The sequence below is a fragment of the Vulpes vulpes genome, chromosome 11, assembly GCF_048418805.1.
Source record: "Vulpes vulpes isolate BD-2025 chromosome 11, VulVul3, whole genome shotgun sequence".
Taxonomy (NCBI): domain Eukaryota; kingdom Metazoa; phylum Chordata; class Mammalia; order Carnivora; family Canidae; genus Vulpes; species Vulpes vulpes.
This window is the reverse complement of record NC_132790.1, coordinates 53,820,440-53,836,585: the sequence shown is the minus strand read 5'-3', so window position 1 is coordinate 53,836,585 and position 16,146 is coordinate 53,820,440. Positions and strand designations below refer to the sequence as shown.

At 45.0% G+C, this 16,146-nt stretch overlaps 1 long non-coding RNA gene across 1 annotated transcript in view; it reads right to left on the bottom strand.

The window, feature by feature from the left end:
- Window positions 1-329: 329 nt before the first annotated feature.
- The window catches only part of LOC140594522 (uncharacterized), a 32,823-nt gene continuing 17,006 nt past the window's right edge, over window positions 330-16,146 (bottom strand). The window contains exons 2-3 of the long non-coding RNA XR_011995388.1: window positions 11,698-11,773; window positions 330-407 (exon numbers count right to left, since the gene is read on the bottom strand). This is a non-coding gene — a long non-coding RNA (uncharacterized lncRNA). The remainder of the gene's footprint in view (window positions 408-11,697; window positions 11,774-16,146) is intronic.

The following is a 16,146-nucleotide window of genomic DNA, read 5'->3' as shown; positions in this document are numbered from 1 at the left end:
GAACTCACCGGGTTGTGAGGCTGGCTCAAACGCCAGGCTAATGGGGTTTATGCCTGTAGTCTTTACTGATGATAATTCCTTTTTATGACAAATAGTACAAAAGACAACAACAAAAGAAAAATTGTGACCATCTCTGGGAGAAAATGGGTGAGTCAAGCCAAGACTATTCTACCAAATTTACTGGTATCATTAAGCCCAAGCTACTATTCCACATATATTTATCTTCTGCTAATCTAAATTTACACAGCAAGAGAAAAAGGACTCTCACCACTCTTGGTCCACTAGGCCTGCAGTTGACCCCTGGGAGGCTGATGTGGCAGGGATGCTTACCCTCTGATGGCTTCTGTGAGATGTCCCAGGATTCTCCAGCAGCACTGGTGTGCAACCAGTTAGTTTTATCTTCCCAACTGTTGAGGAGGAAAAATTACATGACCATGGAGGCCAAATATTCAAGTTGAGGCCCAAAGAAATAACCAAAGCAGGCAGCTTTTATACTTTTTGGACAAACAATAAATCTGTGAGGAATTGAGGACAAAGAAAAGTTACATTCAGAAGCTTCAATTAGTAAGGCATTCTAACAGAATTTGGGCTGGGGTTAGTAAATTATTACTAACAAGGTTTATTTATATAGACTTCTTGGTTCTGAATCCCCTGTCTCTGGTGATAAAATTGTCATTTTACCTCCTGATACAGGAAGGAAGGGTACCTTTCCATGGGACATTTATTTCCTGCTCTCTGGAGAAGAAGGAGGCTCAGGGTGTTCTTGCAGTGACTGTTTCTTGAGTAACTTTAATTCGAAAGAATGAACATGCCAAAGTGGCACATTTTGGGGTGCCCTTCCCTTGGTCTCCACATGTGTATCTGTGTAGGTTAGAGCCTGAAATTAGGTAGATTCCAGATATCCCCAATAGCCTGCTGCCATAATCCAGCCTCTCCTGACACTTGTCCCATTTCAGGTCTCTGGCTACCCTGACCTTTGCATTTTATTCATGCACAGTACATACTCCACCAGTTGGCCTTGGGAAGCTGGGGCCCTTCAGACCTGTGGAGCTAGAGCTGGTCCTCAAACACCTGCCTATCCTGCCAGTGGTGGGGAGCCTACCTCCTAAGCTCTTCCTAAGGTGGCAACTTGAAACTGGTGACAATCAGTCCCATTTGGACTAGCTGCCTGATGAGGTGTTGGCTTCTCCAGCTTTCAAGGCTAAAAGGTGTCTCTTATTGGAAGATACCCAGGTCCAGCCCCACTCTGGCCAGGCAGTCCAGATTCCTCTAACTCTGCCTTCAGGGGGAATATGCACTTTTGGTAGGTAAAAGCTTAGATTTAGGAGGATAGGAGGTACCCACAATAGCCCCATGCTATAATCCAGTCATACCTGATTTTTTCTCATTCTAGTTTCCTGGCTACCCTAACTTGTCAACCCACACATGTGCAGACTGTACTTTGTCAGTTGGCCCTATGGCGGCCAGGGCTTTGCAGGTCCTGTGGAGCTCACACTGTGACTCACAGTCTTTATATCCTCTAGCAGAGAGGGACCCCATCCTGAAAACCTTTCCAAGGTAGCAGCTTTAAACTTGCAACCATCAGTCCCCATTTAGACTGGCCACTTGATTGAGTCTCAGGCTTACAGTAATCTAGGCTCCCAGGCATCCCTTATTGGAGGCTACCCCAGTCAGTCTGCCCAGCCCTATCCTGACAAGGCAGTCCAGACTCTTCCATCTTTGCATTCAGAAGGAATAAGTGCATTTGTGTGGGTTAGGGTTTGGAATTAGGCACTATGGACTCCCAACATCCTACTCTCAAGACCTGGCCTCTCCTGACTCTTATCTAGTTCTAGGATCCTGGCTACCCTGAACTGTGCTACCAAGGCATACATAGTTCAAAGCCATTCAGTTGGTCTAAGGCAACCAGGGCCCACTTGGCTGTTGTAGTTAGAGCTGAACCCCAAACACCTGCATAAGTTCAGTGTGGAGGGGACTCCTAAGCATCACCCTGAGCCACAGCTACAAATTGGGGACAGTCATTCCTTATTTGGGCTTACTGCTTGAAGGTCTCATGGTTCCTCTAGCCACAATGGCTCACAGGAGTTACTCCAGCCCTCCTGGCCCCACCAAGGCAGTCCAATACCTAAAGCTCTATATTCAGAGGCACTACTACCTATCGGGTAAGTTAGGGCTTGTGAGTATGCATGTACCTTGTCCCTATGAAAACTAGTAAATGAAACTTCATTTTAAGTGAAGTAGGGAAGCCCTAAAGGTGGAGATCTCATACAGGTAGCACGCATTGGAGCCTACATAACCAACAGAAAGGAGGATAATTCTTATCTTGACTAAGGAAGGCATTTTTCATGTTGGAGTTTTACCTCCTGCTTTTAAGAAAAGAAGGAAGATATCTCCTTGCCCCAGCAACAATGCACTAACTGCTCCTTGCAGCCAAAGAGAAACCACCACAAACTCAAGCTCTTGTTCTTTTCCAATGAACTTTTGTTCAAGCAATCCTTCCCAATTTCCTCTTGAAACCTAATAAAAACTGACCCTCCATTTGTCTCTTTGGATCTCTCTGTGGCCTGCCATAATTTTGTTCTAAATTGTAGTTCCTCTGCTATTCCCAAATAAACTCATTTTGCAAGAAAATAAATGGCTTTTTTTGTGTGTGTGTGTGTGGCTATTTTATTTTTAAGATTGACACTGTCACTGAAAACCAAACACACCTTTTAGAATCTCTAAAAGTAAGGGAGTTTTATTCAATTTCAAGTTAGAACAACTGCCTGGAAATATGCCCTTCACAAGGAAGACAGTGCTCTGGAGAAAGAACAGTTTTTACAGGGTTATACACTTTTTTTTACATCCTATAAGAGCTCAAAAGATTATAGATTAGCATACAAGCAAGAATCATGAGTTTTACCATAAAGGAATGCAGGGAGTGGGAGCATTGATCAATACCTCAAGAACAAGATATTTTTTCCTTAGGTTAGTCATTCACCAAGCAGATGTACCAATGCATGCATGGCGGGCCATAAATCAGGCTTTTGGTTTGAACAAAGTGTATATACAGGCATATTGATTTAGAAATCTAAAATGGCTTCCCTTGTATACCAGGCCTTTAGAGAGTCTTTCTCTCATCAACATTAAACACTAAACAGTGTCAGAGAGATGGGGTCCAGAGGAGACACATCATAACTCTAAGGCTGGTGAGCACACAGGTGCTGGTAGCCACAGAGCCCTTAAACTCACTGCTTTCTAGTGACCCTGGGTTTTGAGCTCTGCTCTCCTTGGGTTTTGAGCTCTCAGGCTTATTCAGGTTCTATTATGCTTTTTGTTTTTTGTTCTTTTTTATGAAGCCATAACCCTTTCTGGTGAGTACTCTTTTGCTTCTGTTTGTTGAAGCTTCCTGGTATGTTACCCATGTTGTTCAAAATTAGGGAACGTGATTCCAGTTGTTTTAGAAGACCTGTTGGAAAATAGGACTCCTCAGAGTTGAGATAACATAGGGAGCCTGAAGGCAAGATAGGTTCCACTTGGTCCTTGGACCAGGTTCTTGTGCCTTTCTGGAAAAATGGGTGAATTTTTAGATAATTTGGATTGTCATGGCCATTCTGGGGAATGTTTGTTTTAGTTAAGTCCACTGTAAGGGGCACCCTTGGCAGTGATGATTCCAAACTCTTGGAGACAATGAAATATCTTCTTTGATATGCAGAAGCTTCTAAAAGACTAACATGACTTGAAAAACAGTTCTAAAAATCCTTTCAGCACGCAAATTAAAAAAATCTTTATATAAAAGATTTTGGCCATCTGAGCAGGTAATCTTAACTTAGTCCATCTGCCAGAAGCACAATTTGGATCCAATTATTTTCTTTTTGAGTTTTGTACCTGAGACATGGCTAAAATTTCTAAACAAAAGCTATAAGTGAATCTTGTTATGTGAATCTATGTTATGTGAATCTATGTTATGTATGGTATAGATATGTGATATTTTTCTACCTCCAGGTGGTATTGACAAAATTAATCTGTAAAGATCTTTAATTGGCTTAAAGGAAAGCATTTATATAAATCAAATATAGTCTCAGAAATATAGCAACTAACTCAAATGTTTTTCAAGTCCTTATGATCTGAGATAATCTTGATAAAAAAAAAGCACAAGTTGAAGTTTGTTGGTTTGATAAAAACAGTCATGCCTTCAGAGTTACCAGCATTAAATAGAATGCAGATAAACAACTTTTTCTTCCTGAGTGTACTAAACAAATAAACTCTTACTTTTATATTACAAAATTTGTCAACAAAAGAAATAATTTAGGATGATGGTCAGCTGTTTAGTGTCTAATTCAAGTATATTTGTTAAAAGTAACTAATTTATATAATTATAAATAAGACCAACGTTTATACTAAGTTAAACTAAATGATAATCAGGTGTTCAATAACATCTAAATCATTTCCAAATAAGATAAACATTAAATGCTAAATGTAAGCATATCTACTTTTGGCTTTTTAAATAGATTTGGATCTATTGATCAACATGTTTTATATCACCTTCAAAAATTTGAAATGTATTTATAAGTCTGCTAAACGTGATAACTCACAACTGCCTTCTTCCTAGTTTTTTGGGGAACCAAGATTGTAAATATTTTTTAAAAAATTGAAATCCCCTAAAATACAAAATGAGGCCCCAAATGTCAGAACACTTAGAGTAATAAGCATCAATTAACTGTGCACAAACTGTGTGCACTAATGCTGATAAAATGAAGGTAATGCAGCAGGCTCCTCCTTTGGAAGGTGAGAAACAATGGAACTTCATGAAAGCTTTCTCTTTCTGTGGACCGATTTCCTGTGTTTCTTGTTTTCCTTCCTTTCTTTTTTTCTTTGGTGATTCTTGTTTTTCAAATCACCGTCACAGACTATTGATGAATTATGATTAACATTCATTTATTTTTTATTTATTTATTTATTTATTTTCATTCATTTAAACAGAATATTTATCACCTGTATCTATATAAATGGGTAATATATCAATTTCATCTAAAATTTGTGAATGGATTTATTATAGGTTATCTATAAGTAAAAATAATTTCATAAAATTTCATGCAAAATAGAGCAAATGCATGAAATATACTATATTCATTTCATTCATTAGAAAATATAATATATATATTTTCTAAATATAAGAAATACATCTCAGTTTATTAAACTCTTATTTCAGTTACTTAGGTGGCTTTATATATATAGGCATGTGCTGGACTATAAAATATGCTATATTTCTCGCTGTAGAAATGTTCTAACACATTTGAAAGCCACTGCTCTTGTATCACGGTAAACTGAGCAATAGCTGAGAAGCCCATCCAAGACCCACCACTGCCTTGTCTTTTCAGATTTGCAGCCAGGCATCAATCTTTGTTTAAAATTAAGAACTTCCACATTTCTTATAATGACTTGGAAAGCTGGATGGCAGCTTCCACTATTTCTAGCTATGCCATCAGTTTAGAAGCTGTCCCATTTTTCAAATCTTTATTCTTTCTACTTAACTCATAGTAGCCCTTTTTAACAATAACATGGGGATCCTGTTGCCCAGTCTAACAGAGCACTATCAGAAAGAGCCTCCAGACACCAGTGAATCTCATACTGTAATTTCTAAAGAGTGCATGGTTTACTTTTATATTATATAGGAGGAGTTTCTATTTGATGTAACACATAAACAATTGTGCTAACTTCTAGAAGTAAATCTGCCACTATTCTGTAACAATTGCTCTACATCGTTTCTTGATATGTTTTGTAAGTTTTTTGAAATTGAGAAAATAATATTTAAACTAATAAACTGGAAATATTCAGCAAACTTTTCACAGCACACACCCAGGACAAAGGCCTGAAACATCACGCCTTATAATCCTAGAACTTCATCTATTGGAAAAGACATGCCCAGAAAAACTCTTTTCAACTCCACTGGATAGGCTAGTGTAAGGTACTGTTAACCAACCCTTGTGCTGCCAAACTCCAAGCAATAGACTTTTGGATTCATGTGTCACAGCTAAAGAAGTCACAAAATCCAGACTGGACCTACATACCAACCAACGGCCCCAGGAATTGAAGTAGATGACAGCTAGAGACTGCTTTTCCAAGATGGCCAGCTCCAGCCTATGTATTGTTTTCTTTTCTTTTCTTTTTTTAAGAGATTTTATTTATTTGAGAGATACAGAGATAGCAACAGAGATAGAGAGAACATGACTAGGGAGGAGAGGGAAAAAGCAGGCTCTGCACTGAGCAGGGAGCCTGATGTGGGGCTTGATCCTAGGACCCTGAGATCGTGACCTGAGCTGAAGGTAGACGCTTAACTGACTGAGCCACTCAGGCACCCCCCATATATCATTTTCTTGCTGCTGCTTCTTACTACCTCCCTCTTTTTTCTCTCAGAGAGATAAGGCTCTTATCCACATTTCTCAATCTATTGAAAAAGGGGGAACTTCCCTGACTCCTGGATCTGTCACCAGAAGTTCCAATCTGTTCACGATGTTGGAAACTCTTTGGTCTCCTCTTGACTGCACTGTATTCCCAAGTGTTATTGCTGATTTTCCTCAAAAGCCTATGGATGTTACCTGTAAGGTTAAGTTGTTAAATCAGGTGTTCCCATGCCTTGTTTCTACCTCTCTGCACTTATAAACATCCTCTACTTCTGTCAATTATATAACCCTCACTTCCCCCATCTTCTTTTCCTTACCCAGATACAATTTTTTCCTCTGCACCCAAGGGAAAGACAAATGGTTTGCATCTCTTTAGGATAACCTCTCATAGAATGTCACCCCAATATCTCTGACCCATGGCTTGAAAGTGTCAGGGAATTCAGCTAATCAATCTATCAATAATCAGATCTTAGCTGGAGTCCTCTATGCTCCACCTGCTTCCATTGGTGTTTGTGGTGGACAACATTTCCCAGGAGCATATGTTTGCTAGTCCGTCAGAGAACGCTGCTTATTGAGGCATTTAACTGCCTCTGTTAACATGCAAATGAAGCCCGCCTTTGGTTCACCCCATTGAACCTCCATGGCTGCTGTAAATGGGAACCTCCAGGAGGCATATATGACTCTGTATTTGCCTCTATAAAGAGAGCCTTTCTCCCATGGATCAGAGTGAATGACAAGTGCAAGATCAGGAATCTCTCTCGGATGTTAGGAGAGCTGGCTGACTCCATAACCAAAGCCATAAAAACCCAACAATGACCACTTGACTCCTTGGCGACAGTAATTTTGGATAATTGCATAGCTCCTGATTATCTACTGGCTGAACATTTGTGCACCAGTGAATACCACCTGCTGCACACGGATAAATACCTCCGGGGAAGTAAACATCTAGCTGAATAAAATCAGCGAATAAGCACTTTGACTACAAAGAACTCCACCTTGTGACCTGTGAGCCTTTGATCTATTTAGCTGGCTACCTTCCTGTTGGGCTCTTGGTTCAGGACTACTATGCAAACTGGGTCATTATTCTCCTTGTCTTATTTTGTGTAGTCAATTTAAAACTTTAACCTGTTGTCTGTCAGATCTCTGCAGAACACCTCACTTTTGATCAGTGATACGTTTGGGGGAAGCTCTTTTTCAAGTGGGGAAAGTAGCAATGAGTGAAGGCCCCCTCATCAAAATGGAGCCCGGAAACCCTAGGGGTGGAGCTCTCATGTGTGTTGCACCCAGTGCAGCCTGCATAACCAACAGAAAGAAGGAAGATAATTCTTTTTTTTTTTAATTTTTATTTATTTATTCATGAGAGACACAGAGAGGGACAGAGAAAGAGGCAGAGACACAGGCAGAAGTAGGCTCCATGAAGGGAGCCCGATGTGGAACTAACTCAATCCCAGGACCCCAGGATCACGCCCTGGGCTGAAGGTGGTGCTAAACCGCTGAGCCAACGGGGGCTGCCTTTTTTTTTTTTTTTTTTTTTTTTACTATTTTATTTATTTATTCATGAGAGACACAGAGAGAGAAGCAGGCTTAATGCAGGAGTCCAATGTGGGACTCAATCCTGGGATGCCAGAATCAAGCCCTGGGCAGAAGGCAGGGGCTAAACCGATGAGCTAAACCAGAGACCCCCGAAGGAAGATAATTCTTACATTGACAAAAGAGGACACTATTCTCATAGGAATTTATCTTTTGCTTTTAAGAAAAACAAGATCTCTCCCTGCCCCAACAAAAATGCACTAACCATCTTGCGGCCAATGAGATATAGCCACATCTTTAAACTGTAGTTGTTCTCCAGTGAACTTTTGTTCAAAATAATCCTCCCCACTATCCTCCTAAAATATAATAAAAGCTGACCTTCTCTTGGTCTTTTCCACTCGCCTATAGTTTGCCATAGTTTGTTTGTCTTGAGTTTCAATTCCTCTGCTATCCCCAAATAAACTCATTTGCTGGTAAAATAAGTGATTTCTTTTTTAAGGTTGACATCCCCAAGAGGGATTCCTCTGACCCAGGCTCTAGAGACCAAATGTCTCGTTCTAGGTCTGGCAACCCTGAACTGCACTACACATGCATGCCAGGTGTCTTGTTGGATGATAGATGCCCCAGCCAGTCCTCTTGGCCCTGCCCTGGCGAGGCAGCCCAGTATCATCCAGCCCTATTTTCAAAGGGAATGCGTGAATCTACATAGGTTAGGACTTGGATTGAGGCAGATGCCTTGTGTCTACAACATCCTCCCTGGATCCATGCCCTTTTCCGGGTTTCTGGCTACCTTAAACTGTAATATCTGAGTACACGGAGTTTGGACCCCCACAGCCAGCCTGAGGCAGCTGGGACCCTCCAGGCTGTGGAGCTGGGGCCCAAACACCTATATAGACTCTAGCATGGAGGAAACCCAGTCCCCCAAATCACCCTGGAGCAGAAGTTGTTAACTGGCCATCATCTGTCTTGCTTTGGACTTGTTTTCTGAAGGGATCCTACAACAAGGACTGTGAGATATCTCCTATTCAATGACGGATACCCCACCCAGTCAGCCTGGGTCTGCTGTGCCAGGAAGAAGTGTTTTCTAGCTCTCTCTTCAGAGGGAGTGTGTGCATGTGTGTTTGTTAGGTCTTAGAACGAAGCAGATGTCTTACATCCCCGAGATCTCACCACCATGACCTAGCCTTTCCCTATACTTGCCCTGTTCTAGCTCCCTAGCTTTCCTGACCTGCATGGCCTACCCATGCACAGTACCCACTCCCTGAGCTGTCCTTGGGCAGCTGGAGCCTCTGGGCCTCTGGAGCATGCACTATGCACCACCTGCACATCCTCCAGGGTGGAGGAAGCCCATCCCCTGGAATCTGTCTGAAGCAGCAGTTTTGAAATGGTAACAGTTAGTTCACATTTGGACGGGCTGCGTGATCAGGTCCCAGGCCTCTCCAGCCTCCTGGTTCCCAGGTGTTTCTTAGAGAAGTCTACGCTGGCAGGCTGCCCAGCCCTGTCCTGGAAAGGAAGGATGGATTCTTCCAGCTTTACCTTCAGAAAGAATAAGCAGCTTTGCATAGGTTAGGACCTGCAAAGAGGCAGATCTACAGACACCAAGGAGTCCATTCTTGAGAACTAGCCTCCCTTGTCTTTTACCCAGTTCCAGGTTCCTACCACCCTGAACTGCACAGCCAGAGCATGAACAGCTCCCACTCTTTCAGTCAGCCTGATACAACCGGGGCCCACCAGGCTGGTGTAACTGGGGCTTGAACCCAAACACCTGGAGGTTCAGTCTGGAGGGGCCCACTCCCAAATATCACAGTGAGGCATCAGCTACAAATTGGCTACTATTAGTCCCCATCTGGACTTGCTGCCTGACGTGTCTGGGGCTCCTTCAGCCACCAGTGCTCCCAGGGAGTCTCTTTCTTACTAAATGGTCCCCTGGCCAGCCTCCCCTGCCTGGTGACTTGAAAAGGCAGTTCAGTAACCTAGAGCTCTCCACTCATGGGGAATACTGCCCATTGGGTTGTTTCGGGCTTGTGAGTACGCATGCACCTTGTCCCCAAGGACCACACCTCTGACCCAGCCTATCAAGATAAGGGCACCATTCTAAGATCCTGGCTACCCCAAAATGAGCTATAGGGACATACTCAGTTTATCCCTTTCAGCCAATCTGAGGCAGCTGGAACTCTCTGAGGGGGTGAAGCTGGGCCAGGCACAATACCAGCATAGGCTACGTGTGGAAAGGGACCCAGCCCTGAAAATCACCCTGAGGTGGCAGCTGTAAACGGGTTGCATTCAGTCTTCATGCGGACTGCTGCCTCCTGGAGTCCCAGGCTTCTCCAGGAACTGAGCATCCCAGATGCCCCCTGTTGGAGGATACTCAGTCCTGCCCCCAGCTCTTTCATGGCAAAACATTTAAAAAACTTCAATCTCTGACTTTGGGGGAATATTCCATAATGAACAGATAGGCCTTGAGATTAGGCCAACACCCTGTACCACAAAGAGCCTGATCGTGTGGCCAGGCCTCATCCGACATTGCCCTATTCCAGGTAGATGCAACTTTGCCCTCGGCAACTCAACAGCCAGGCCCTCCAGACTGTGGAGCTAGGGCCTGTCCCCAACCAGAGACTATACCCAGGAAATTGCTCTGAGGCCACTGCTGAAAAGGGAGTCAGTTGCCTCTGTCCCGAGTGTCTGCAGAAATGAAGGATCCCAGCTGACTGTTATTAAAGGATTCCAAGGTCAGCTTTCTAGGCCCAGCCCAGGAAATGCAATCGAATTGTTCAAACTCTGCTTCAGAAAGAATATGAACATTTATGTAAGAAAAAAAAGCTTGGAATTATGCAGTTGCCAAGTACCCTCAAATAGCCTATTCCCATGACCTGGCGTCTCCCCACAGCAGCCCCATTCCAGTGCCCTGGCTCCTCTGACCGGGCACAGGTGCCGTCTGTCCTCTCAGTCAGTTTTGGCAGTTGGAGCCCTTCAGGCCAGTGGGGCTCAGGCCAATCCCTAGAAGCTATGCAGGATTGGGGTCCTAGAAAAGTATCCACTTCTCAGAAATCTTTCTGAGGCGGCAGCTTTAAACTGGTAACAGCCAGTCCCAGACTTCTCCAATCATCAAGGTTCCCAGGTATCAGTTAATAAACACTACCTTGACCATCCCTCTCTGCCTCATTCTGGCAAGGCGATCCAGATGCCTCCGGCTCTGGTTTCAGCTGGAAGATGCCCCTTTGTGTCAACAAAAGCTTGGAATTAGGCAGATGGACACCAAAGAGCAACTCCCCACCTTGAAACCACTTTCCCAGACATTGTCCTGTTCCCGGACATTTCCCAGACTCTGCCTATACCTTGCTAGGCAGTTCATCCATGTGCTGTACATACCCCGTCTGCCCTTCGGGTGCAGCCAGGCCCTAGGAGCCTGAGCAGCTCCCTGGGTCCCAAACCACCTGCTGGGGCTCCAGGCAGAGGGAGCCACGCCCAAACATCCTTCTGAAGTGGCAGCTTGGAACTGCCCCTGCTCAGTCCCTGTTTGCACTGACCCCATGGGGTCCTGGGCCCCCTGGCGACCACAGCTCCCAGGTGTCCCCCACTGGAGGAGCCCAGGCTGCCCGATGGGCCCCAGCTGCACAAGTGGTCCCTGCTCCTCCAGCTTCACCTTCTGAAGGAATAGGGATGTGAGTTTGTGTAGGTGAGGGCTTGAAAGTAGGCAGATATAGGTATCCCAAATAGGCCATGCCTTTGCTCTGGCCTCACCAGTCACTTGCCCAGTTCTGGATTCCTGGTTCTGCTGACCTACCTGGCTTGTGTATTTACTAGTTGTACACTGTCAGTCCTCCAAGTTGAATTAGCCTTTAGGGTCTGTGGTCAGCCACCTGCGGATTGAAGAATGGGAAGTGAGAACCGTGGGGTCTGGATGCATATTTCATGTTGGGTTTTTTGTTTGGTTTGCTAATGTATTGATTCCAAGTACCAAGGCGAGGAGTCCCGTCCAATGTCTTGATGGTTGCTTTAGTTCTTTACTTCTGAAGACGGTGTGCAGAGGTTAAGTTCAGAGCAAGTAACCTGACCCTGTACTCTTAGATCTAACTGCACTGTTCACCTGGAGCGTCTGCTCCCTTCAGTTGTCAGATGTCAGTATGCAGCGCCACCCGGAGGAACCGAAGGAGAAGGCTGGGTGACTTGCAAAATACCCCTCCTGGGAATCTCTACACAAACTGCAATGTTAATTTATGAGCTTGGTTTCTTATGCCTTGGTTATTTAAAGCCAGCAGGAAAAACAAAAAAGACACCAGAGTTTTCTAATACAGCTTTACCCAATGCGGCTCTAATATCTCCTTGACATATCCTTTCCATTCCAGCTTTTCTTCTAAGAAGGAAAGGAATGGTAGATGATGCTAACAATATGCCAGTGAGTCACTGGGTGACCTTGGGGAGTGACTCAATGCTCCCAGGTACCCAAGGTCAACTGCTTATGGGATGCCATGGGTGAAGAGTTCAAGGAACTCATTCCCTCTGGTGTGGCGTTTTTCTGTTCTGTGGAGGTCGGATAGAGCTGCTTCTCCCACAGCTGTTGAACTGTGAAGGGACCCCTAAGTCTCACCTCTCTATAAGCCTCATCAGCTGAGTGGAACAGGACAGGTCAGGGCTCATGTCACTGTTTTTGGGTTTCCAGGGGAAGCAGGGTGTGTACTGCATCTTCATAAGGAGAGCCATCTCAGTGGCTCCAGGAAGGACATATTCACATGGAATAAGTCACAAATGCTAAAACCCTTTGCTGTCTGCTTTGTGCAGGTCACGCCCCAGGCAGCAAGCATTGCAAAACTGAGCTTGTAAGCCAATATTAGTGATGTTTTTCTTTGCAACTTATTAGATGGTAGCAGGTCTGTTACCTCAATGGTATTTTAGAAATAATCAAATGTATTTGAAATCTTTGATCCGTAGCAGTAAAGATGTGGGGAGGCAGCCCTGAAATCTGATGGACACCATCATATCAGTCAGTTATAGTCGAGGACTCTGGATGTACTGCCCAGATCCCCTTTTGGGAATGAAGGACTTATTCCTCCAGATGCACAGAGCACTGTCAGTAACTTTCTCAGGGAAGTGCTTCCACTCAAGGAAACTGCTTTGCCCAAGGTCATACTCCTTCCTAGAGCAAATGAATGAGACATCTGGTCAACTCAGAGGTATTAAAACCCCTCACCCCAACCTGGGACAGCCCAGAGCTGAACCTTCACTGGGACTGTGCCCAGCTCAGCTCAGCTTCCCCCTCTGCTGAGTACAGCTTGCTTTCCCTGCCTTCCACAGGTATAGGTTCCATGGACTTTCTGTAACAAACCTCCTGCACACAATTCTGTGTCAGAGTCTGCTTCCTGGAGAACTCGGCCTGAGACGCTTACTACCATATAACCTACCCAACAAACCCCTCCGACTCAGTGGCTTAGAGAAAGTGTCTATTCCTCCTGAGTACAGGCCTGTGGGTCAGCAGAAGCAGCTCTGCTCTAAGTGCTGGCCATCTGGGCTTGGCTTTGGGCTTTGAGTTGGTTCAGGCCTGCTCTGTATGTCCCTCATTTGTTCTTATTAGGACTACTTATTCTTCTGACCCAGATCACAGGAGTCCAGAACCATGAGCAGAAATGCAGGATGCCTCCTAAGGCCTTGACTCCAAACACAGTCCCTTTGCCTGCATGGCCATGTTCAAGTGTGATGTCAATGGAACAGGGGAATCAACTCTGCTCACTGTAGCCCACTGTGAGGTCATGCATCACAAGGAGGCAGGCAAGAACTGAGAATAGGAACTCAGTCTCCCCTCTATTGTTATTTTCTCATTCATCTGCTCATGCAGTACTTGTTGAATGTGAACCATGTGCCAGGCATGGCTGCAAGTGCTGAGGCTGAAAAGATGGCCATGACAATCTCCCTGTGCCCTGGACCCTCAGAGTCCAGGGAGAGAGCCAATGAGCATGCATTCCAGGACTCAAACCTGCATTTCCAGAAGGTTTGTAGAGTACTGTGTGGAGAAGGGCCTTCTTCCATATCACCTTAGGGATCATGTCAGGACCCCATCTATATTGCCTCAGTCTCTCTTTTCTCACTCCTAAAAGGCAGCATCTTTGTCTTGTCTGGGGGCTGCCTGCAGGCTGCTGGAGTTTCCTGGCCTGTGCACCTGGCAAGCTGGAGGTGCCTGGGAATTTATACCCCTCCAGGGGCACCTACAGGATCATCAGTGCAGGGCTGTAAATGCTCCAGCTCTCTCACTCCCAATTAAGACATTATGGGTGTGACCTGCACTGCTCCCGAGGTTCCCTGTGGATGGGGGCAAATGGGAGCCTCCAGGGGACTTGGCCACACTCTTTCATGATCTCCCTCCTCCTTGATCCCACTCCACACTCCCGGCTTTCCTTTTAAATAAACAGTTTTCCCATTAATGCTTGACATGGGGAAGGAATCAACCACATGATATTTAAACACAATGCATCTACTTCCTCATCTGCTGGATGGGCAAGGAGGGGAAGCATTTACTGGAGGTCACACAAAGCAGAGGAAGCTCAGCTCAGGCCCCTGGGCATCATCCTCTGCTGCTCCAACAGCTGATGCTGGGAGAGAAAGTCTTGGCTGTCCACTGGGATCACTGAGGCAGGAGTTGGAACTTGAACTTGTAGAAAAACGGCTGAATCACCTATAAGAGCCCTCATCTGGACTCCTGATGCTCTGATACTCATCCATCTTGCTGAAATAACAGGCAGCCATTCAACTAACAGACATTTATGGAGCATCTGTTTGTGCCAGATAGTGTTCTGGATGCTAGAGAATCAAGGTGAACACACCCACCCACATATCTCCCTCTCACAAAGAAGAGGGAGATAACAGAACACCAGTGAGTGATAAACGCTGAGAAGAGAAAACAACAGGGACCAGAGATTTGCGAATAATGGAAGCTGCCATGTTGTTGAGGGGGTCAGGGGGCTCACGAGGAGGGGATCCAACAGCATGAGAGACTGAGCATGGTTTCTCTGGGTCCTCTCTCCTGTGTCAGCAGAATGCTGTGCTTAAGCATCAGTGGTGGAGTCGGTGTGGCACCTGACTAGCACTCGGTGGACATGGGCCATCTGCCTAGCAGGCCCCCTCTGGATCTGCAGCTCCTGCAGTGGTCCTGCACAGCCCAGACGACCAGCTGGCTTCTGCTCCGAGCAAGCAAGGAGATGGTTGGAAGCAAGGAGCTGTGGCTTCTCACTACACACATGGAGCTTGTACCCCCCAGAATGGCCTTCTAGCCACCAAAGGATGCCATCAGAGTTGTCCTCAGCTTTTCAGAGAAGCCATTATCTTGGAAAGGAGAACTGAAGTTACACATTAGGTGTGTTCCCCCTGACTTCAGATTGCATCCTTGCTTCTACATCATACTTAGGGCAGGAACTTTCTTAAACAGTAACTTTCCAAGGACCCTTTGGGAATTCAGTTTATGCTTGCCAGATTTGCTGTGAGGCAGACATCAGCTCAGCTCTGTGCTGTGTGCTCTCAGTGTCCTCACAGACCCTCTCTGAACTCAGACTTGAAAGATGAGTGTCTCAGGCTAGCACCTCTAGGGCAGAAATGAGCTTGTGTTCAGAAAGCATTGATGAAAAGGGGTAATAACGGTGGTTTCCTCCTGCGGCTGCTCTGAGGGTCAGTGCAACCAGCTACACCTTCCACTTCACCCCGAGCCACCCATGACTCCCAAATATGGCTTGTTTTCAAGGAAAAGGAGATGATGCTACCCTAAGCAAGCCTGGGGCCTCTTGGGTGGGAAAGATGTGAGGGCTTCCCGCCCCCAGGCAGGGGCCCCGTGCCAGACTCCACATTCCCTGCTTGACTTTAATCCCCACTGAAATTGGCCTGCTGTATGTAGGGGTTACTTAAAAATACTTATTTTTAAGTGTTGCTTTTACAACAGCAGAGAAATCAGTTGCCTTTGAGCCCATCTTTGAGAGGGAAACTTCCTAATTCTTGGGTGTATTTCACTCCCATCTTTTTTATAATAAATACCTTCACATAGCTGAAAAATCATCATATATAAATTTTTTCTCCTCCTACCAACTTGTTTGTTTTCTGGGCCTGCCACTCCCTGTAAAAGGCACAACATATGGCACAGGAACCTTCCTCCACCCAGGGTTTGGAAATAATTCAAAATTATTCTTTGGCCACCATTGGCTGAAATGTGTGCTTTATTTTATGAAACCTGCTACTTAGAATCAGGGGCCATAAAACT